Source organism: Hordeum vulgare, chromosome 6H (assembly GCF_904849725.1).
Source record: "Hordeum vulgare subsp. vulgare chromosome 6H, MorexV3_pseudomolecules_assembly, whole genome shotgun sequence".
Lineage (NCBI taxonomy): Eukaryota > Viridiplantae > Streptophyta > Magnoliopsida > Poales > Poaceae > Hordeum > Hordeum vulgare.
In genome coordinates this window covers 494,904,670-494,929,267 of record NC_058523.1, presented here as the reverse complement: position 1 = coordinate 494,929,267, position 24,598 = coordinate 494,904,670, and positions in this window count along the sequence as shown.

Genomic DNA, 24,598 nt, shown 5'->3' with positions numbered 1-24,598 from the left:
AATCCCGCGATCAGTCCCACGATCTAGTACCGAACGGATGGCACCTCCGCGTTCAGCACACGTACAGCTCGACGATGATCTCGGCCTTCTTGATCCAGCAAGAGAGACGGAGAGGTAGAAGAGTTCTCCGGCAGCGTGATGGCGCTCCGGAGGTTGGTGATGACCTTGTCTCAGCAGGGCTCCGCCCGAGCTCCGCAGAAACGCGATCTAGAGGAAAAACTATGGAGGTATGTGGTCGGGCAGCCGTGAGAAAGTCGTCTCAAATCTGCTCTAAAAGCTCCATATATATAGGAGGAGGGAGGTGGACCTTGCCTTGGGGTCCAAGGGACCCTCAAGGGGTCGGCCGAGCCAAGGGGGGAGGACTCCCCCCCCCAAACCGAGTTGGACTTGGTTTGGTGGGAGGAGTCCCCCTCCCTTCCCACTTCCTCCCTCTTTTTTTTCCTTTGATTTCTTTTTCTTGGCGCATAGTCCCCCTTGGGGCTGTCCCACCAGCCCACTAAGGGCTGGTGTGTCTCCCCAAAGCCTATGGGCTTCCCCGGGGTGGGTTGCCCCCCCGGTGAACTCCCGGAACCCATTCGTCATTCCCGGTACATTCCCGGTAACTCCGAAAACCTTCCGGTAATCAAATGAGGTCATCCTATATATCAATCTTCGTTTCCGGACCATTCCGGAAACCCTCGTGACGTCCGTGATCTCATCCGGGACTCCGAACAACATTCGGTAACCAACCATATAACTCAAATACGCATAAAACAACATCGAACCTTAAGTGTGCAGACCCTGCGGGTTCGAGAACTATGTAGACATGATCCGAGAGACTCCTCGGTCAATATCCAATAGCGGGACCTGGATGCCCATATTGGATCCTACATATTCTACGAAGATCTTATCGTTTGAACCTCAGTGCCAAGGATTCGTATAATCCCGTATGTCATTCCCTTTGTCCTTCGGTATGTTACTTGCCCGAGATTCGATCGTTAGTATCCGCATACCTATTTCAATCTCATTTACCGGCAAGTCTCTTTACTCGTTCCGTAATACAAGATCCCGCAACTTCCACTAAGTTACATTGCTTGCAAGGCTTATGTGTGATGTTGTATTACCGAGTGGGCCCCGAGATACCTCTCCGTCACACGGAGTGACAAATCCCAGTCTTGATCCATACTAACTCAACTACCACCTTCGGAGATACCTGTAGAGCATCTTTATAGTCACCCAGTTACGTTGCGACGTTTGATACACACAAAGCATTCCTTCGGTGTCAGTGAGTTATATGATCTCATGGTCATAGGAATAAATACTTGACACGCAGAAAACAGTAGCAACAAAATGACACGATAAACATGCTATGTCTATTAGTTTGGGTCTAGTCCATCACGTGATTCTCCCAATGACGTGATCCAGTTATCAAGCAACAACACCTTGTTCATAATCAGAAGACACTGACTATCATCGATCAACTGGCTAGCCAACTAGAGGCATGCTAGGGACGGTGTTTTGTCTATGTATCCACACATGTAAATGAGTCTTCATTCAATACAATTATAGCATGGATAATAAACTATTATCTTGATACAGGAATTATAATAATAACTATACATTTATTATTGCCTCTAGGGTATAATTCCAACAGTCTCCCACTTGCACTAGAGTCAATAATCTAGCCCTCACATCACCATGTGAATTACATTGTAATAAATCTAACACCCATACAGTTCTGGTGTGGATCATGTTTTGGCCGTGGAAGAGGTTTAGTCAGCGGGTCTGCTACATTCAGATCCGTGTGCACCTTGCATATATTTACGTCCTCCTCCTCGACGTAGTCGCGGATGAGGTTGAAGCGTCGTTTGATGTGTCTGGTCTTCTTGTGAAACCTTGGTTCCTTTGCTAAGGCAATGGCACCAGTGTTGTCACAGAATAAGGTTATTGGATCCAGTGCACTTGGCACCACTCCAAGATCCGTCATGAACTGCTTCATCCAGACACCCTCCTTAGCCGCCTCCGAGGCAACCATGTACTCTGCTTCACATGTAGAATCTGCTACGACGCTTTGCTTGGAACTGCACCAGCTTACTGCACCCCCATTAAGAATAAATACGTATCCGGTTTGCGACTTAGAGTCGTCCGGATCTGTGTCAAAGCTTGCATCGACGTAACCTTTTACGGCGAGCTCTTCGTCACCTCCATACACGAGAAACATCTCCTTAGTCCTTTTCAGGTACTTCAGGATATTCTTGACCGCTGTCCAGTGATCCACTCCTGGATTACTCTGGAACCTACCTGCCATACTTATGGCCAGGCTAACATCCGGTCTAGTGCACAGCATCGCATACATGATAGAACCTATGGCTGAAGCATAGGGGACGGATCGCATATGCTCTCTATCTTCATCAGTTGCTGGGCACTGAGTCTTACTCAATCTCGTACCTTGTAACACTAGCAAGAACCCTTTCTTGGACTGTTCCATTTTGAACCTCTTCAAAACTTTATCAAGGTATGTGCTTTGTGAAAGTCCTATCAGGCGTTTTGATCTATCCCTATAGATCTTAATGCCTAGAATGTAAGCAACTTCTCCTAGGTCCTTCATAGAGAAACTTTTATTAAAGTAACCTTTTATGCTCTCCAAAAGCTCTACGTTGTTTCCAATCAGTAATATGTCATCCACATATAATATTAGAAACGCCACAGAGCTCCCACTCACTTTCTTGTAAATACAAGATTCTCCAACCACTTGTATAAACCCAAATGCTTTGATCACCTCATCAAAGCGTTTGTTCCAACTCCGAGATGCTTGCACCAGTCCATAAATGGATCGCTGTAGCTTGCACACCTTGTCAGCATTTTTAGGATCGACAAAACCTTCGGGTTGCATCATATACAACTCTTCCTTAAGGAAACCGTTAAGGAACGCCGTTTTGACATCCATCTGCCAGATTTCATAATCGAAAAATGCAGCTATTGCCAACATGATTCTGACGGACTTAAGCATCGCTACGGGTGAGAAGGTCTCATCGTAGTCAACTCCTGGAACTTGTGAAAAACCCTTTGCCACAAGTCGAGCTTTATAAACGTTCACATTACCGTCAGCGTCCGTCTTATTCTTAAAGATCCATTTGTTCTGAATAGCCTTGCGGCCCTCAGGTAGTATCTCCAAAGTCCACACTTTGTTCTCATACATGGATCCAATCTCGGATTTCATGGCTTCTAGCCATTTGTTGGAATCTGGGCCCACCATTGCTTCTTCATAATTTGCAGGTTCATTGTTGTCTAACAACATGATTGATAAGACGGGATTACCGTACCACTCTGGAGCAGTGCGTGATCTCGTCGACCTGCGTGGTTCAACAGAAACTTGAACTGGAGTTTCATGATCATCATCATTAACTTCCTCCTCAACCGGCGTCGCAATGACAGAGGTTTCCCCTTGCCCTGCGCCACCATCCAGAGGGATGAGAGGTTCGACAACCTCGTCAAGTTCTATCTTCCTCCCACTCAATTCTCTCGAGAGAAACTCCTTCTCGAGAAAAGTTCCGTTCTTAGCAACAAATACTTTGCCCTCGGATTTGAGATAGAAGGTGTACCCAACTGTCTCTTTTGGGTAGCCTATGAAGACGCATTTTTCCGCTTTGGGTTCCAGCTTTTCAGGCTGAAGCTTTTTGACATAAGCATCACATCCCCAAACTTTAAGAAATGACAACTTTGGCCTTTTGCCATACCACAGTTCGTATGGTGTCGTCTCAACGGATTTTGATGGTGCCCTATTTAAAGTGAATGCAGCTGTTTCTAATGCATAACCCCAAAATGATAACGGCAAATCAGTAAGAGACATCATAGATCGCACCATCTCTAACAAAGTACGATTACGACGTTCGGACACACCATTACGCTGTGGTGTTCCAGGCGGTGTTAACTGTGAAACAATTCCACATTGTCTTAAGTGAGGACCAAACTCGAAACTCAGATATTCACCCCCACGATCAGACCGTAGGAACTTGATCTTCTTGTTACGATGATTTTCCACTTCACTCTGAAATTGCTTGAACTTTTCAAATGTTTCAGACTTGTGTTTCATCAAGTAGACATAACCATATCTACTTAAATCGTCAGTGAAGGTGAGGAAATAACGATATCCGCCACGTGCCTCTACGCTCATTGGACCACACACATCGGTATGTATGATTTCCAACAAGTCACTTGCATGCTCCATTGTTCCGGAGAACGGAGTCTTAGTCATCTTGCCCATGAGGCATGGTTCGCACGTGTCAAGTGAATCAAAGTCAAGTGACTCCAAAAGTCCATCAGCATGGAGTTTCTTCATGCGCTTTACACCAATATGACCTAAACGGCAGTGCCATAAAAATATGGCGCTATCATTGTTTACTCTAACTCTTTTGGTCTCAATGTTATGTATATGCGTATCGCTATCAAGATTCAATATGAACAATCCTCTCACATTCGGTGCATGACCATAAAAGATGTTACTCATAGAAATAGAACAACCATTATTCTCAGACTTAAAAGAGTAACCGTCTCGCAATAAACAAGATCCAGATATAATGTTCATGCTCAACGCAGGCACTAAATAACAATGATTTAAGTTCATCACTAATCCCGATGGTAGCTGAAGTGACACTGTGCCGACGGCGATTGCATCAACCTTGGAACCGTTTCCTACGTGCATCGTCACTTCATCTTTCGCCAGCCTTCGTCTATTCCGCAGTTCCTGTTTCGAGTTGCAAATATGAGCAACAGAACCGGTATCGAATACCCAGGCACTACTACGAGAGCCGGTTAAGTACACATCAATAACATGTATATCAAATATACCTGATTTTTCTTTGCCCGCCTTCTTATCTGCCAGATACTTGGGGCAATTGCGCTTCCAGTGACCCATACCCTTGCAATAGAAGCACTCTGTTTCAGGCTTAGGTCCAGCCTTGGGTTTCTTCGGCGGATTGGCAACAGGCTTGCCGCTCTTCTTCGAATTTCCCTTCTTGCCTTTGCCGTTTCTCTTGAAACTAGTGGTCTTGCTCACCATCAACACTTGATGCTCTTTACGGAGTTCAGACTCTGCGACTTTCAGCATCGCAAACAACTCTCTGGGAGACTTGTTCATCCCTTGCATGTTGTAGTTCAACACAAAGCCTTTATAGCTTGGCGGCAGTGATTGAAGGATTCTGTCAGTGATAGCTTCTTGCGGGAGTTCAATCCCCAGTTCAGCTAGACGGTTTGAGTACCCAGACATTTTGAGCACATGTTCACTGACAGACGAGTTTTCCTCCATCTTGCAAGCATAGAATTTATCAGAGGTCTCATACCTCTCGATCCGGGCGTTCTTCTGAAAGATAAACTCCAACTCCTGGAACATCTCAAATGCTCCATGACGCCCAAAGCGACGTTGAAGTCCCGGTTCTAAGCCATACAAGACTGCACATTGAACTATTGAGTAGTCCTCCTTACGTGCTAACCAAGCGTTCTTAACATCCTGATCAGCCGTAGCGGGTGGTTCATCTCCTAGCGCAGCATTAAGGACATAATCCTTCTTCCCAGCTTGTAAGATTAGCTTAAGATTACGAGCCCAGTCTACAAAGTTGCTTCCATCATCTTTCAACTTAGCTTTCTCTAGGAACGTATTAAAATTCAGGATGACTGTCGCGTGAGCCATGATCTACAACACAAATATATTCAAAGTGGACTTAGACTATGTTCAAGATAATTAGAGTTCAACTTAATCAAATTATATGCTAAACTCCCACTCAAAAAGTACATCTCTCTAGTCATTTGAGTGGTTCATGATCCACTTACACTATCCCAAGTCCGATCATCACGTGAGTCGAGAGTAGTTTCAGTGGTAAGCATCCCTATGCTAATCATATCAACTGTATGATTCATGATCGACCTTTCGGTCTCATGTGTTCCGAGGCCATGTCTGCACATGCTAGGCTCGTCAAGCTTAACCCGAGTGTTCCGCGTGCGCAACTGTTTTGCACCCGTTGTATGTGAACGTTGAGTCTATCACACCCGATCATCACGTGGTGTCTCGAAACGACGAACTGTAGCAACGGTGCACAGTCGGGGAGAACACAATTTCGTCTTGAAATTTTAGTGAGAGATCACCTCATAATGCTACCGTCGTTCTAAGCAAAATAAGGTGCATAAAAGGATTAACATCACATGCAATTCATAAGTGACATGATATGGCCATCATCACGCGCTTCTTGATCTCCATCACCAAAGCACCGGCATGATCTTCTTGTCACCGGCGCCACACCATGATCATCCATCAACGTGTTGCCATCGGGGTTGTCGTGCTACTTATGCTATTACTACTAAAGCTACATCCTAGAAAAATAGTAAACGCATCTGCAAGCACATATGTTAGTATAAAGACAACCCTATGGCTCCTGCCGGTTGCCGTACCATCGACGTGCAAGTCGATATTTCTATTACAACATGATCATCTCATACATCCAATATATCACATCACATCGTTGGCCATATCACATCACAATCATACCCTGCAAAAACAAGTTAGACGTCCTCTAATTTTGTTGTTGCATGTTTTACGTGGTGACCAAGGGTATCTCGTAGGATCGCATCTTACTTACGCAAACACCACAACGGAGATATATGAGTTTCTATTTAACCTCATCGAAGGACCTCCTCGGTCAAATCCGATTCAACTAAAGTTGGAGAAACCGTCACTTGCCAGTCATCTTTGAGCAAAAGGGGTTACTCGTAACGATGAAACCAGTCTCTCGTAAGCGTACGAGTAATGTCGGTCCAAGCCGCTTCAATCCAACAATATCGCGGAACCAAGAAAAGACTAAGGAGGGCAGCAAAACGCACATCACCGCCCACAAAAACTTTGTGTTCTACTCGAGAAGACATCTATGCATGAACCTAGCTCATGATGCCACTGATGGGGAACGTCGCATGGGAAACAAAAATTTTCCTACGCGCACGAAGACCTATCATGGTGATGTCCATCTACGAGAGGGGATGAGTGATCTACGTACCCTTGTAGATCGTACAGCAGAAGCGTTAGAGAACGCGGTTGATGTAGTGGAACGTCCTCACGTCCCTCGATCCGCCCCGCGAACAATCCCGCGATCAGTCCCACGATCTAGTACCGAACGGACGGCACCTCCGCGTTCAACACACGTACAGCTCGATGATGATCTCGGCCTTCTTGAACCAGCAAGAGAGACGGAGAGGTAGAAGAGTTCTCCGGCAGCGTGACGGCGCTCCGGAGGTTGGTGATGACCTTGTCTCAGCAGGGCTCCGCCCGAGCTCCGCAGAAACGCGATCTAGAGGAAAAACTATGGAGGTATGTGGTCGGGCAGCCGTGAGAAAGTCGTCTCAAATCTGCTCTAAAAGCTCCATATATATAGGAGGAGGGAGGGGGACCTTGCCTTGGGGTCCAAGGGACCCTCAAGGGGTCGGCCGAGCCAAGGGGGGGAGGACTCCCCCCCCAAACCGAGTTGGACTTGGTTTGGTGGGAGGAGTCCCCCTCCCTTCCCACTTCCTCCCTCTTTTTTTTCTTTTCCTTTGATTTCTTTTTCTTAGCGCATAGGCCCCCTTGGGGCTGTCCCACCAGCCCACTAAGGGCTGGTGTGTCTCCCCAAAGCCTATGGGCTTCCCCGGGGTGGGTTGCCCCCCCCCCCCCGGTGAACTCCCGGAACCCATTCGTCATTCCCGGTACATTCCCGGTAACTCCGAAAACCTTCCGGTAATCAAATGAGGTCATCCTATATATCAATCTTCGTTTCCGGACCATTCCGGAAACCCTCGTGACGTCCGTGATCTCATCCGGGACTCCGAACAACATTCGGTAACCAACCATATAACTCAAATACGCATAAAACAACATCGAACCTTAAGTGTGCAGACCCTGCGGGTTCGAGAACTATGTAGACATGATCCGAGAGACTCCTCGGTCAATATCCAATAGCGGGACCTGGATGCCCATATTGGATCCTACATATTCTACGAAGATCTTATCATTTGAACCTCAGTGCCAAGGATTCGTATAATCCCGTATGTCATTCCCTTTGTACTTCGGTATGTTACTTGCCCGAGATTCGATCGTTAGTATCCGCATACCTATTTCAATCTCGTTTACCGGCAAGTGTCTTTACTCGTTCCGTAATACAAGATCCCGCAACTTACACTAAGTTACATTGCTTGCAAGGCTTATGTGTGATGTTGTATTACCGAGTGGGCCCCGAGATACCTCTCCGTCACACGGAGTGACAAATCCCAGTCTTGATCCATACTAACTCAACTAACACCTTCGGAGATACCTGTAGAGGATCTTTATAGTCACCCAGTTACGTTGCGACGTTTGATACACACAAAGCATTCCTCCGGTGTCAGTGAGTTATATGATCTCATGGTCATAGGAATAAATACTTGAGACGCAGAAAACAGTAGCAACAAAATGACACGATCAACATGCTACGTCTATTAGTTTGGGTCTAGTCCATCACGTGATTCTCCCAATGACGTGATCCAGTTATCAAGCAACAACACCTTGTTCATAATCAGAAGACACTGACTATCATCGATCAACTGGCTAGCCAACTAGAGGCATGCTAGGGACGGTGTTTTGTCTATGTATCCACACATGTAAATGAGTCTTCATTCAATACAATTATAGCATGGATAATAAACTATTATCTTGATACAGGAATTATAATAATAACTATACATTTATTATTGCCTCTAGGGCATAATTCCAACAGTTTGCTGGTCCTCAAAGAAGCAGAACTGCGTATCACTCTCCACTGCCGAAGCTGAGTACATTGCTGCTGGTTCTTGCTGTGCTCAATTGCTATGGATGAAGCAAACCCTCAAGGACTACGGCATCAACATGAAGAATGTGCCTCTCTACTGTGACAATGAGAGTGCTATCAAGATTGCCTACAACCCAGTACAGCACTCGAAGACCAAGCACATCCAGATTCGTCATCATTTTCTTCGGGACCATGTCCTCAAGGGCAATATCCTCATCGACCATGTGAAGACTGATGATCAACTGGCTGATATCTTCACTAAGCCCTTGGATGAGAAAAGGTTTTGCAAGTTGCGGTGTGAGCTAAATATCTTGAGTCTTCAAATGTTTTGTAAAAACATGCACACATCCTAACACTTATGCAAAGTTGATGACTTAGATGTGCAACACATGATGAAACGATTTTCTTCAACCGATGAAGAAAGTCACTCTGAATGTGAAGAAATTAACGAAGAAATTGATTCTCAGGGCCCTACGACAATTGTACGCGGGGTATGTAATCAACATTCTTATATGGTGGGTAATGCCACCGCCCAATGTGAAATTCCTCAAGTTAATTTTCTTCAAATGATCAATTTCCTCACAATGCATTTTTCTTCAAAACAGTTGTTCTTCATTGTGATGATCTATTACAAAATCTTCAAAAACACTTGATGACTTTCATTTGCCTAGGTAGACTGTGATTTCTAGTCCTCAATAGCATTCACTTATTGCTATTTCTTCAAGTTGACGTTTTTGCTAAGTGAATGTGATCGGACCCCACTTTCCCTCTATGCTATACTTATCCAGTCTATTCAATTATTCATATGCGTTCTACTTTTGAAAATTTGTTCAAAATCCTCACTGCATCCTTGTCAGTTGATGATTTTGTAACGAAAATCCTCAAATCTTCAAAAATTGTTTTCTTTAAAAGAACAGTAACTGAACCCCCACTTCCCACGATCGGATAAGCACGATCTCCACTATCTCCACCGCATCGTACGGGAGCTACACGTGTCCTGCGGAGACGTAGAGGCAAGGGCTATTCGGTCCGAAACTTTCGCGCCAAACAGTAACTTTCGGGCTATAAATATGTCCTTATCCCCCTCGGTATCATCTTCTTCACCTCATCACTCTCCTGCCACAGCACACTCCACCGAACCCTAGCGCCACCGCTGGTAGTCTTGTCGCCGGTGAGGAAGAGCTTCACTGCCTCGACCTTTTCGCCGCCAGGATCACGCCGGAGTCGGAACATCTACGTCCGCCGCCGCCGTAGACGTCCTCTGCTGCCAAGTTAGGGTGCATTGGACACTCGACCGAAGAGCCTCTCCAACACCACTTTTTGTGTTCTTCGCTCGCACCTTCTAGGGTAAATATACCCCATTTTTACAGCAGATTAGATCTGAATTTTTACCTCTCCCATGTGAAATCTGTTTTTCCTCAAGATACGATGCGCACATGATTCCTCAAACACTACCTATCACCGCAATCACTGATGAACTAGCTAAGCATCTAAGATTTTCACGAGATTCCTCAATTGTGCGAATTTTCGGATTTGTACAACTCTGGAACCCAAGAACAGTATGCTTAGACAAATTCCTCAACCACTGGTTATATTCCTCAGACTGTCAAACTTTATCATTTTCTTCAAATCTTAGAACGCATATGACCTCTCCAAATTCCTCGCAACTATACTCTGTTCACAGGTACACACATGTCAGCTGATGAATCTCTCGGTTCTCATCACATTAACTCATTTGCAGCGTTTCTGGAAGAAACTCTTCAAGGCTCATCAGAATCCTCAAGAGTTCAAAATCCTCAGCAAATTCCTCGTCTGAAGAAAATGGAGGAAGAAAGGAAACAGAAGGGAGGAAAGAAACTGGAGCAGAACACAACTGCTGATATTCCTGAGGACATATACTTGGACTATTGTACGCCTGATGAAGAACCTGAGACAATGGCCAAGAGAAAGATTAGGCTGCAGAAGATTGAACGCAGATGGGCGAAGGAATGGAAGGAGTACAGGTTTGTGACTCCAAAATATGCGAAGAAATTCGCTTTGAAGCCTCCTGGCAAAAGAGCCCCACTTGAGGATCATCAAGTAGCACATCCCTCAAGCCTTATGACACTTGATGACTACCCAGATGAAAAAGAAAGGCATCTGGCCAAGCTCAAGAAGCAAGCAGAAGCTGCAGTGAAGAAATTTAATGAATCCTCAGCTGCTGCCTCCGGTGCTGCTCATTCCTCAGCAGCAGAAACTTCAGGCTCAGAGATTCCTCAAAAGCAGACTGCGCCAACAAAACCAAAGGCTCCAAAGCCTCAAGAGAAGTCTGCATAGGCTTCTGTCACAAAACCCTCAGCTCCAAAACCCTCGGTTCCAAAACCGTCAACACCAAAACCATCAGCGCCAAAACCCTCAGCACCCATCTCATCTACACCAAAATCCTCAGCTCCACCTCCAAAGCTAGTACAGAAGAATGTCGTGAAGCCTACGACAGCCAGCTCCAGCTCCTCACTCCCAGCTGCAACTAGCTCGGAGACAAAGTCTTCAACACCCCTTGTGAAGACTTTGACAACTGCTCAACCTGCACCTCTGCCCAGCCCCAGCAAAATCATCGTAGTCCCGTCTGCATCAGAGGGAAGTCATGATTATGATGATGAAACTCTGGAAGCCATCATCAGGAACAAGCAAGAACGGGTAGCACAAGCATCAGGCGGTGCTATTCCTTTGGCCATGGACCCCAAGGTCCTCCTCGACTACATCAATATATGGTATGAGGACCCAAACACCCCCATTGATGACTTGAAACTTCCTCCTGGCATCAGCCACATGGTGGCCACCTTCATAAATGAAGCCAAGTGGAAGGAACAGAAGGCCAAGCACGCAAATATTGCAAAGGCCAAAAAGGAGAAATTCCTCAGGCAAAATCTCCTCAAGCTGACGCCTGAAGCACTGGTGTCAACCCAGGCAGAGCTGCAAGTCTTGACTGACAAGTGTGACAAACTGTCAGACCGCAAAAACACCAAGCACAATTTCATCAAGCTAGCCACTAGTGCTGTTGATGACTACAACAAACGACACCCACAACCAGCACCAACTCCTCAGCCCCTGGTTGAGCAGCCAGAAGATGCATCTCCTGATGAGGAGGAAATTCCTCAAGCTGAGGAACAACACCAAGAGCGCCGTGCTGATGAGCCGGCCATTGAAGAAATCATCACCGAGACCTCCAGTGATGAAATTGCAACCCCTGATGCAACTGCTTCTGATCCAGCTGCTTCATCAAAGCAGGCTGATGACTCTGTTCCAGCTGGTTCCTCACTACCAGCTGAAGAATGTGCAGAAAGAACACCTTCACCAACAGCTTCAAAGGTGAAGAAGATAATCCCGTCTGCATCAGACGCGAAGAAGACAATAGCTGCTGAGAAGGAAGCAAAGAAGAGAAAAGCTTCCTCAGCAGAAGAAAAGATAAAGGCAAAGCGCCTCACGGACACTGAAGAATCTGCCCCTCTGGACCCGGTGCCTCTAAATGTTGCACCTTCATATGAAATGGTCGTCATTGGTGACCAAACTACAAGGGCAGATGAGGAAATGAAGGATGTTACCTCTGAGGAACATACTGATGAGGAGATCCAGATTGATGATAGTCCTAAACCTCATGTTCCTCAGACAGAGACTCCTCAAGCTTCAGCTGCAGCAGCTGATGAATCTGCTTCTGCAACAAAGCCAGCTGAAGAAGAACAAGCTGAGGAAAATGCACATTCTGAGCAGACTCCTCATTCTGAACAAGCTGACCAAACTCCTCATGCTGAGAAAGAAGCAGAAATTCCTCAGCCTGAAGCTCAGCCAGAGCAAGAAGTACCAGCTGATGAAATTCCTCCACGTGAGGAAACTGCTGAAGAAAATGTTCTCGCCCCTGACAATGACTTCATTGTACTCAACCCAGAGACTGCCCTGGTTGTTTCGCCTCCCATTCCTCAGCACAATATCAAGCCTGTTCAGCGCCAGCCCTTCTCCAAGCATCCAAAGTTTCAGAAAGAAAATTTCTTTGAGGAACGCATGTATTTCATCGGAGAGAACCCATATGACAAGCCTCAAATGAGGCATCTGAAGTTTTGGACAAGGACTCAGATGAACTACTATGCTTCAGTGCTCTGTGGACGCAACAAGATATTCCAGCACAGGCACATTCCTCATGATGAGCTTGAAGAAATACCCTGCATGGAACCAGTCCTCAGTGTACTCCACGATGCAGGTTTGCTCCCTATGTGCTCAGATATATCAGACTGGAATAGTGAACTTATTCTCCAGTTCTATGCAACTCTGCACATCTCTGGCAACGCTGATGACATCAACACTTGGGTGTTCGACTGGATGACCCAAAACACTCACTACAAGGCTCCTGCTTCTGAACTCCTCAGAGAACTGCCCGTACCAATTCCCTCAGACGGGGCAGTGAAGCTTTATGGTGAGCGTGAGCTGCCAAATGGAATGATGGAAGTCCTCATGAAGCCTTTGGCTGCAGGAAAACCCTCAAGAACCACATTCCTCGTCCATGAGCTCAAGTACAAACCCCGGTCTGTCTATCGCATTCTCTGCAGTGTGCTCGCACCAATCAAAGGCCATGATGTCACGCCGAAGATGCGACCCTATCATCAATTTGGCACGAGGGCCTCGTCAGGGATAGAAGCGCATCTCGTCGTGTCGCAAGAATGGATATCGTTACAAGTACATGTACTGAAAAGAAGAGATATATAAAGAGTTGGCTTACACTCGCCACAAGCTACATCAGAGTCACATCAGTACATTACATAAACATCAAGAGTAAGAGCAGGGTCCGACTACGGACGAAAACAAACGAGAAAAATAAGAACAACGTCCATCCTTGCTATCCCAGGCTGCCGGCCTGGAACCCATCCTAGATCGATGAAGAAGAAGAAGAAGAAGAAACTCCAAATGAACAATCAACGCGCTCGCGTAAAGTAACCTTTACCTGTACCTGCATCTGATGTTGTAGTAATCTGTGAGCCACAGGGGACTCAGCAATCTCATTTCGAAAGGTATCAAGACTAGAAAAGCTTAATGGGTTAGGCATGGTTAAGTGGTGAGGTTGCAGCAGCGGCTAAGCATATATTTGGTGGCTAAACTTACGAGTACAAGAGAATAAGAGGTGGAAGATCTACGCATAACGGACGTGAGTTACTGATGATCAAATGAATGATCCTGAACACCTACCTACGTCAGACATAACCCCACCGTGTCCTCGATCGGAGAAAAGAACTCACGAAAGAGACAGTCACGGTTACGCACACAGTTGGCATGTTTTAATTAAGTTAACTTCAAGTTATCTAGAACCGGTGTTAAACAAAGCTTCCACGTTGCCACATAACCGGGGGCACGGCTTTCCGAAAGATTTAACCCTGCAGGGGTGCTCCAACTAGTCCATCACAAATTACTACAAGCCGCATAGAAATCCTCAATCACGAAGCTCGCGATCTCGTCGGATTCCCTAGTGGAAATCCTCAACTCTGAGATTACCCAAAGCATCACCGGAATCCCGATGCACAAGATATCTCGTCAAAGGTAAAACTAATCCAGCAAGACCGCCCGACGTGTCGGCGTACCCGATAGGAGCCGCGTATCTCGTTCTCAGGACACAACGGTTGGAACTAGCTACGAGTGCCAAACCTCGAGTTTCCTCGCGGTGGCCCCGCAGGCAGACCGTTTGGGACCAACACCATCAGCACTGCCCCCCCTGTTTATGTAAAAATTACTCCTCGGGTTCATGACGCCCTATGCATTTCAGTGTTAACAAAATTATTATGTTGGAAAAATGTAAAACCAAAGTTGGGCCTTGCCGGACCAGCTTTAATCTAAAACGAATTATCAAGGGGGTCCCCATAAGAACCCCGATCGTGTTAGGAGCGCTCGTTTATGGAACATAACACCGGTAGCCGAAACTAAGCGGGCAAAGGTGGAACAAAACACCAGGCTAGAAAGGCCGAGCCTTCCACCTTTTACCAAGTATATAGGTGCATTAAATTAAATAGCATTTAATATGGTGATATAACAAGAACCCATGTTATCACATGGAAGCAACTGCACCTGCAACTAGCAACGCTAACAACATGGATAAGCAAGCGGTAACATAGCCAAACAGTGGTTTGCTAGGTCGAACAGGTTGATGGTTAACATGGCATTGTTGAGAGGCTGATATTTAACATGTGGTAGGCAACGAGACATAAACGATAGAAGCGATAAACTAGCATGGCAATGATAGTAACGGTATCTGGGGAAATGATCATCTTGCCTGAGATCCCGCTTGGAAGAAGAATGACTCCGTGAAGTCTGCGAACTAACGTAGTTGAACGGGTCCTCACAATCCGGCACGTTGCGGAACTCTATCGAGACGAAGCAAACCGGAAACACAAATCAACACACGAAATTCACCACACGATGCACTACACATATGATGCATGAGCAGTTGAAAACATGAGAGTCATGGCATGACAGATCACACAATCAAACACTACACATTAAGTGAAGTTCAATACGCAACAAGTTGCATAAAGACGAAACTCCACGTTTAATTATTTAGTTCACTCCCGGTTATTTACACGGCAACATTAATGTTGTCAAACATGCAAGAGGTGAAGCGGAAGTTAAACTACCTATCTAGGCATTTTAAGTGAGGTCGGAAATGACATATAGCACCTCCGAAACGACCTCACATGTTAATTTACAATTCTGTCCAGATCTGAATTAACACCTTTAATTAGTTGTTAAACAGCAAAACAAATAGGTTCTCGTGATTCTACGCGTCAAGTCAAGCAATCTACACATAGAGAACTTCTCCAATGGAGCTACGGATCAAAAGTTACAGGCACCGCAAGATATGATGGCATGAATGCATTATGTGTGCAACGATGGCTACGAGCACTTCAAAACAAACAACCAGCAGGAGAAAAAGAAACTACACGAGATTCTAAGCAAGTTTCATGTAGGACACGATCAAAACGTAGCTACGGTTCAAAAACTACGAGCAGAACAAGAACTCGCTACAAACTGCCAAAATCAGCCACATAGCATATTCTACGCCTCACAACTTCGGCTACACCACTCCGATAAGCTCAAGCAAGGCATGGCACGGAAGAGGGCAAGAAGCACTACTACAAACTTCTAACAACAACTAGCATGGCAGCAAGGAGCACTAGGAAAAGAACACACAAAATGGCATCTCACACACTATTTCAGACTTAGTGAAAATAACACCTCCTGAAAGTGCAGTTTTCGGCCTGAAGGCATATTGACAGCAGCAAAATCTATAGCTACAGGTCTCCAAATGGTATGAAACTTAACAGCATGCTAAAGAAAACATAAGGGGTACAACTAACTCCATTGGACCAACCCCAAAAGAGCTACAGATCACAAGCTAGAAGCAAAACAAAACAGCAACAAAGTAATAACAGATTGCAGACTTAGAAATATTTCAGCTCCTCCAAATCAGCACTATTTCAAGCAACTTGAGAGCAAGCAAACAACACCCTAACATGCATTTCTATTGCAACCAAAAATACCAGGGGCTAAACAAAACATCCAAGATCAACTCCCTAGTTGACAGCTAATTCAAACGGGGCACGGAATAAATCCTACGAATTAAACAAAAGGGCAACACAGCAAAATATCGCGCGAACTAACTTGCTCGAAAGCTAAAACTAATTGCACAGAAAAATCCATGGGATTTTTCTACCCCGGAAACATATCAAATATGTGGGGTTTGCAACACAAAATAAAGCCACAAAATAATGCGGGAAATAATCCTAGACACGAAAAAAATAAACTAGAGGCAAAACCTACACGCAAAAATTCGAGTGACCGCTCTAAAATACACGGAAAAATAGATCCTAAAAGGTGAACATTTCTAATACGGCATACGAGCAATCCGGACTTGCGCAAAAAATTATAACGGGCGCTATTCTATTGGGACAGCATGCTAATCTATATATTTGACACGTTAAACTACGTCATAAAAACATGCAAGTCATATAAACAGGTTCTACTCGAGAAACTACAAGAAAAGCATATAAAAATCTTCGCGATCCGACTTACGGATATTAAACTGCGGGCGTTCGAAAATCTAGCGTTTCCCTGAAAAAGATAAATCTGAAAACCTAATAAAATACTAACGGGCCGAATTGGGTCGCAACTTAGCTAAGACGCGCCTGGGGAGGGGGTTAGACTCGGGCTGCTCACCTTGGGCCTTGCGGCCGGCCTGGAGGGGAGGACGAACTGGGCCTCGATGCCGCTGGACCGGGGTGGGCGTGGCGAAGCAGCTGGGCCGGCTGCTGGCTCCCTGGGCCGTAGCGGTTGGCAGCCCAGACGAGCGAGGGAGGTAATAGGCGGTCGAGCGCCTCGTCCCCCCGCACGAGATCTGGGGCCTGGTGGCTGCCGGCGGCGGCGGCTGCAGCCGGAGGCGGGGAAATCACAGAGGGAGGCGAGGAACTCGCGGCGGGCTTAGATCCGGCCGTCGGGGTTGCGTTCCTGGCGGCGGCGGCTCGAGGCGACTCGTGGACGAGGAGATCGGCGCGTGCTGGATCTGGGACTACGGCGGCCGGAGGAGGCTCAGAGCGGCGGCGGCTGTCGACGACGTGGGACGGGCCGGTCCTAGTGGGGCTCCGGCGACTGAGGCTCGCTGGACGGCGCAGGTCGAGGCGGGAGACGGCCCGGGACGCCGCGACGCGAGGGGGCGGCTTGGCCTGCGGTGGCGCGCCGGCCAGGGCAGGCGGCGGCGGTTGCCTCGGGCCGAGATGGGCTCGGGAGGGCCTGCCTCGGGCTCGCGGGCCCGGCGGCGGTGCAGAGGAGGAGAGAGAGGGCGCAGCTAGGGTTTGAGGGGCGCGGAAAACGAGGAAGACCTAGGGTTTGGTGCCTATTTATAGAAAACGGGCTAGGGTTATCCGAATTCGGATTAGTTTTCGACCACGTGACCGCAATCGGACGGCCACAGACGCGGAATGGTTAGGTGGGCTGTGTAGAGTGGCTAGGCGGAGGCGAGAGGGAGAACGGGCGGCGCGGCAACGCGATTTAAAACACTGACACACGTCCGACGGTAGCCCGAATACGGTGCCGCTACGGTCGACCGTTCGGGTACCAGACGGTCTCCGATTGCGACGACATTCGACAGGCGGTCTAGCGATAACAAATCGCGACCGCGTGCCAAGTTTCACCTCGATCAGAGAGAGTTTTACACGCACTTTAAAAACAGGGTTTCGACGGTGCCGCGGGCGCGGGCGTGTGCGGTCGGACTCCGAACGGGCAACGACGAGAACCGACAACTACTAACGGATGCAAGTTTTGAAAACTGGCGGCAACGGAGATGCCGATGCAATGCTGATGATGCGCATGATGCGAAGATGATGCGACAAATAAAATAGACACACTACGAAAACGGAAAGAGAGGGGAATCTTCTGGAACGTCGGCATCGGGCTGTCACAACTCTCCTACACTACAAGAAGATCTCGCCCCGAGATCCAAGAATGAAAGGGGGGAGAGGATGAGAAAGAACAAGAGGTAAAAATTTAGTCGCTTCTTTGACAAATGAGTGAAACCAACGATCCTTGAAGGTTGCAAAGAGATGAGGACTGATATGAGAAAGAAGCAAGAATTCACGGAAAATTTCGGCAGCACTTCGGTAGGAAAATGGGACAAAAAAAATCGAAAAGGTAGGAGAAATAGACAATAATCACAACAAACAAGTAAATAGAGCAAGGGAACACCATGATCTTGATAGAACAACAAGATTGACCCAAAAGAGCAACATCACAAAGCCTCCGGAACAATAGAATAGGAACTAGCTCATACGGAAGAAGAGAATGAAGAGAGAATGACAACTACTAACTCCAATGAACTTGACAAGCATTCTCGCAAGAAGAATTGAACGGAGTTGTTGGAAAGACAACAACGAAAAGAACAAGAAGGTAGTGGGCTTATGAAAATCATCTCAACAAATATGAGGAGACAACCAACCACTAAAAGAAACAAGGATTGATTGGGAGAAACAAGATATGAACAATTCTTACCCCAAGAGGATACATTGAGAACTTAGATTAATGACAAGCACCATGATAGCACAATCCATAGGAAAAACTTTAGGTGAAATCCAAACCAAGATAGCTCACTGAAGAAACCATGGGTTGCAAATACCTCATGATCATAGAATTGGTGGGTTTAATTATCTCATTCCTGAAAGGAAAACTCTTCGAGGCTCCTACACTAACAAGAAGGCTATAATACCACCTCAAAGGATCAATGAAGAACAAATGCACTTGGGAATGCAAGAGAACGAATACTTGAGAAAAGAATTGATATCATGAGTCCTCCGGAAGAAGAATTCAGATTACTATGAACAAGAATAAGAATTATGTTATGATCATCCTTCATCAAGTTTAATTGATGACAAGCAGCGGATTTAGCATACCACTTATTCTTGTAGAAATGAATCTTGGAGAAACAGAGAGATAAACCCCACTTGAAGCATAATTGAAGGCAACACCGGTAAGAACTCACAATTGAATGGGAAAACCAAGAATTAATGGAGAAACATGAGAATTAAGAGCTCATGAGCCACCTGAGAGAAAACTTGAATAAGGCACCGGAATAATTGAGAGACGAACGAAGAGACAACAATGGAGAAGAATTGAGGATGAAAGCTGAAAGCTGAGAACGAAGAATCTTCGAAAATGATGGCCTTCGGAGGATCGAGAAAGATAACAACTCAGAACTGCACCGGATAGCAACAAAGGGATACTCATGATTGGTAATAATTCAAGACGATGCCAGAAGGCTGAAACGATGAATCATGAAGAGAATGGACCAAGATTTACGAGGAACACTCCTTCGAATTTGCAAGCTGAGAATGATGACGAGAAACAGGACCAAGGATAATGAGACACTCCGGAATAATGAAGAATGAAAGGTTGAACCAATATGAGAATTAATTCAAATAGATCTTGACGAAGGGATATGACTGATGGAAATCATACTTACGTCATAGTTGAAAAGAACTAGAGATCTTCGGGGAAAAAAATTAGAAGAGCTAGGAAAGACCCTAGGAAAAACATGTGGGTTATGGGCCCACTCAAAGAAATCACCGTTGAAACAATTGCTAACAAAGAAAGATACTGCACCGGTACAATGAAAACTTGATGAGGTTAGCACCTCGAAATAACTGAAGGATCGAGAATCGGGACTTCTGAAATATCTTCAACACTCCAGATAGAAAGAGAGAGGAATGAATAACAAGATAGGCTCAATGAATTCCCAACATAGGAAAGAATTACACGGATGAATGGAGACACGGACAACTAAGTTGAATTCACCGGTAAGGATGCCAAGAATGAATAAAGATGAACATGAAGCTCCTGAGAATCTTCACAACGAATCACCGGTTATGAAAGAAAGAAGAGATAGCGGAAGCATCACTGAAATGAAATGCAGTTCAATGAAATCCAAGCACTGAAGAAAAAGGGCGGGAGGGTGGGGAAAAACAAAGACAACTGGGGACGGATGAGATGAACTCCGGAATAAAATGAGAGAAAGATCTTGCAAATTGGAGAGGGTTGAATTCACTTAAGAGAAGCACACCGGTACGAAAAGAATTGATATGACAACTCCGGTAGACAAGAATTGATTTGACAATTTGAACGAACAAAAGAATTGCATTCCCACATAAAAATATGAGAACACCACTTAGGAAAGATCTGAAATCATCACTTGACATCGAAGCAACTGAATTACCATATTCAACAAAACAAAGGGGTGCGGCTTATGAAACAAGCCAGAACAAACTCATCAGAAAGATTTCGTCCGATATTTTCGTGGACAGGATCGCACGGGCTCAATTTTACAGTATCCATCAAGTGCAAGGCAGTGCACCCGACATACGAAGCGTCCCTGAGTCGTAGGAAGCTACAAGGACTCTTTAACACACAACGTGTACTGCTGTAAGTCGACCGTGAACAAACGAATCGACTAGATGTCGAACCCCAACCTAACATCATGTATTTGTTGGAAGATTGTCCTATAAGTAACTACTTGAATTCCCACCTAAGAATTCCTGAAATATCTGGTCATGCAATCTGGTACACGGATACAAGGAGTAATATTCACACAACTCCTATACTAACCCGTCACTTGTATCACATCCATCAACACACGACCAGAATCTCAGACCTTCATCTACAACAGACCCTCGTGATCACAACGATACAAAGTATGGCAGTACTCCCGAACAATCTGCACCAGTACTGGGGACATCGGGGTTATCTCGCCACTACTAGTATTGAAGCAATTACGAACATCCTTCGTTCTGAGATACTAAGAAATCTGAATGATAACGATGTGCTCGAGAATCCCCTGGAGCTCAACTCCCCGGAAGAAGATCAAGTCAGACAGGAGGCACCAAGACAGAACTCCGTCACATCGGCATCATATAGATCTCAAAAATATCCGCGTGATCCTAAAAAAATTGAGTGAGAAGAGGAGTAGAATCAAATTATTACGTCACGAATCCTCACCAGAGCATAGAAGAGGAGAAAAAAGAATCCTACCCTGCAATATATAACTAGACTCAAAGTAGTTTTTCACTAGAATCGACTCGGCCAAGTTCGATCAATCAAGGGGGCTCCTAGGTCGGTCCTTGCTCTGATACCAACTTGTCACGCCCAAGATGCGACCCTATCCTCAGTTTGGCATGAGGGCCTCGTCAGGGATAGAAGCGCATCTCGTCGTGTCGCAAGAATGGATATCGTTACAAGTACATGTACTGAAAAGAAGAGATATATAAAGAGTTGGCTTACACTTGCCACAAGCTACATCAGAGTCACATCAGTACATTACATAAACATCAAGAGTAAGAGCAGGGTCCGACTACGGACGAAAACAAACGAGACAAATAAGAACGACGTCCATCCTTGCTATCCCAGGCTGCCGGCTTGGAACCCATCCTAGATCGATGAAGAAGAAGAAGAAGAAGCAACTCCAAATGAACAATCAACGCGCTCGCGTCAAGTAACCTTTACCTGTACCTGCATCTGATGTTGTAGTAATCTATGAGCCACAGGGGACTCAGCAATCTCATTTCGAAAGGTATCAAGACTAGAAAAGCTTAATGGGTGAGGCATGGTTAAGTGGTGAGGTTGCAGCAGCGGCTAAGCATATATTTGGTGGCTAAACTTACGAGTACAAGAGAATAAGAGGTGGAAGATCTACGCATAACGGACGTGAGTTACTGATGATCAAATGAATGATCCTGAACACCTACCTACATCAGACATAACCCCACCGTGTCCTCGATCGGAGAAAAGAACTCACGAAAGAGACAGTCACGGTTACGCACACAGTTGGCATGTTTTAATTAAGTTAACTTCAAGTTATCTAGAACCGGTGTTAAACAAAGCTTCCACGTTGCCACATAACCGCGGGCACGGCTTTCTGAAAGATTTAACCCTGCAAGGGTGCTCCAACTAGTCCATCACAAATTACCACAAGCCGCATAGAAATCCTCAATCACGAAGCTCGCGATCTCGTCGGATTCCCTAGTGGAAATCCTCAACTCTGAGATTACCCAAAGCATCACCGGAATCCCGATGCACAAGATATCTCGTCAAAGGTAAAACTAATCCAGCAAGGCCGCCCGACGTGTCGACGTACCCGATAGGAGCCGCGTATCTCGTTCTCAGGACACGACGGATGGAACTAGGTACGAGTGCCAAACCTCGAGTTTCCTCGCGGTGGCCCCGCAGGCAGACCGTTTGGGACCAACACCATCAGCACTGGCCCCCCTGTTTATGTAAAAATTACTCCTCGGGTTCATGACGCCCTATGCATTTCAGTGTTAACAAAATTATTATGTTGGACAAATGTAAAACCAAAGTTGGGCCTTGCCGGACCAGCTTTAATCTAAAACGAATTATCAAGGGGGTCCCCATAAGAACCCCGATCGTGTTAGGAGCGCTCGTTTATGGAACATAACACCGGTAGCCGAAACTAAGCGGGCAAAGGTGGAACAAAACACCAGGCTAGAAAGGCCGAGCCTTCCACCTTTTACCAAGTATATAGGTGCATTAAATTAAATAGCATTTAATATGGTGATATAACAAGAACCCATGTTATCACATGGAAGCAACTGCACCTGCAACTAGCAATGCTAACAACATGGATAAGCAAGCGGTAACATAGCCAATCAGTGGTTTGCTAGGTCGAACAGGTTGATGGTTAACATGGCATTGTTGAGAGGCTGATATTTAACATGTGGTAGGCAACGAGACATAAACGATAGAAGCGATAAACTAGCATGGCAATGATAGTAACGGTATCTGGGGAAATGATCATCTTGCCTGAGATCCCACTTGGAAGAAGAATGACTCCGTGAAGTCAGCGAACTAACGTAGTCGAACGGGTCCTCACAATCTGGCACGTTGCGGAACTCTATCGAGACGAAGCAAACCGGAAACACAAATCAACACACGAAATTCACCACACGATGCACTACACATATGATGCATGAGCAGTTGAAAACATGCGAGTCACGGCATGACAGATCACACAATCAAACACTACACATTAAGTGAAGTTCAATACGCAACAAGTTGCCTAAAGACGAAACTCCACGTTTAATTATTTAGTTCACTCCCGGTTATTTACACGGCAACATTAATGTTGTCAAACATGCAAGAGGTGAAGCGGAAGTTAAACTACCTATCTAGGCATTTTAAGTGAGGTCGGAAATGACATATAGCACCTCCAAAACGACCTCACATGTTAATTTACAATTCTGTCCAGATCTGAATTAACACCTTTAATTAGTTGTTAAACAACAAAACAAATAGGTTCTCGTGATTCTACGCGTCAAGGCAAGCAATCTACACATAGAGAACTTCTCCAACGGAGCTACGGATCAAAAGTTACAAGCACCGCAAGATATGATGGCATGAATGCATTATGTGTACAACCATGGCTACGAGCACTTCAAAACAAACAACCAGCAGGAGAAAAAGAAACTACACGAGATTCTAAGCAAGTTTCATGTAGGACACGATCAAAACGGAGCTACGGTTCAAAAACTACGAGCAGAACAAGAACTCGCTACAAACTGCCAAAATCAGCCACATAGCATATTCTACGCCTCACAACTTCGGCTACACCACTCCGATAAGCTCAAGCAAGGCATGGCACGGAAGAGGGCAAGAAGAACTACTACAAACTTCTAACAACAACTAGCATGGCAGCAAGGAGCACTAGGAAAAGAAGACACAAAATGGCATCTCACACACTATTTCAGACTTAGTGAAAATAACACCTCCTGAAAGTGCAGTTTTCAGCCTGAAGGCATATTGACAGCAGAAAAATCTATAGCTACAGGTCTCCAAATGGCATGAAACTTAACAGCATGCTAAAGAAAACATAAGGGGTACAACTAACTCCATTGGACCAACCCCAAAAGAGCTACAGATCACAAGCTAGAAGCAAAACAAAACAGCAACAAAATAATAACAGATTCCAGACTTAGAAATATTTCAGCTCCTCCAAATCAGCACTATTTCAAGCAACTTGAGAGCAAGCAAACAACACCCTAACATGCATTTCTATTGCAACCAAAAATACCAGGGGCTAAACAAAACATCCAAGATCAACTCCCTAGTTGACAGCTAATTCAAACGGGGCACGAAATAAATCCTACGAATTAAATAAAAGGGCAACACGGCAAAATATCGCGCGAACTAACTTGCTCAAAAGCTAAAACTAATTGCACAGAAAAATCCCCGGA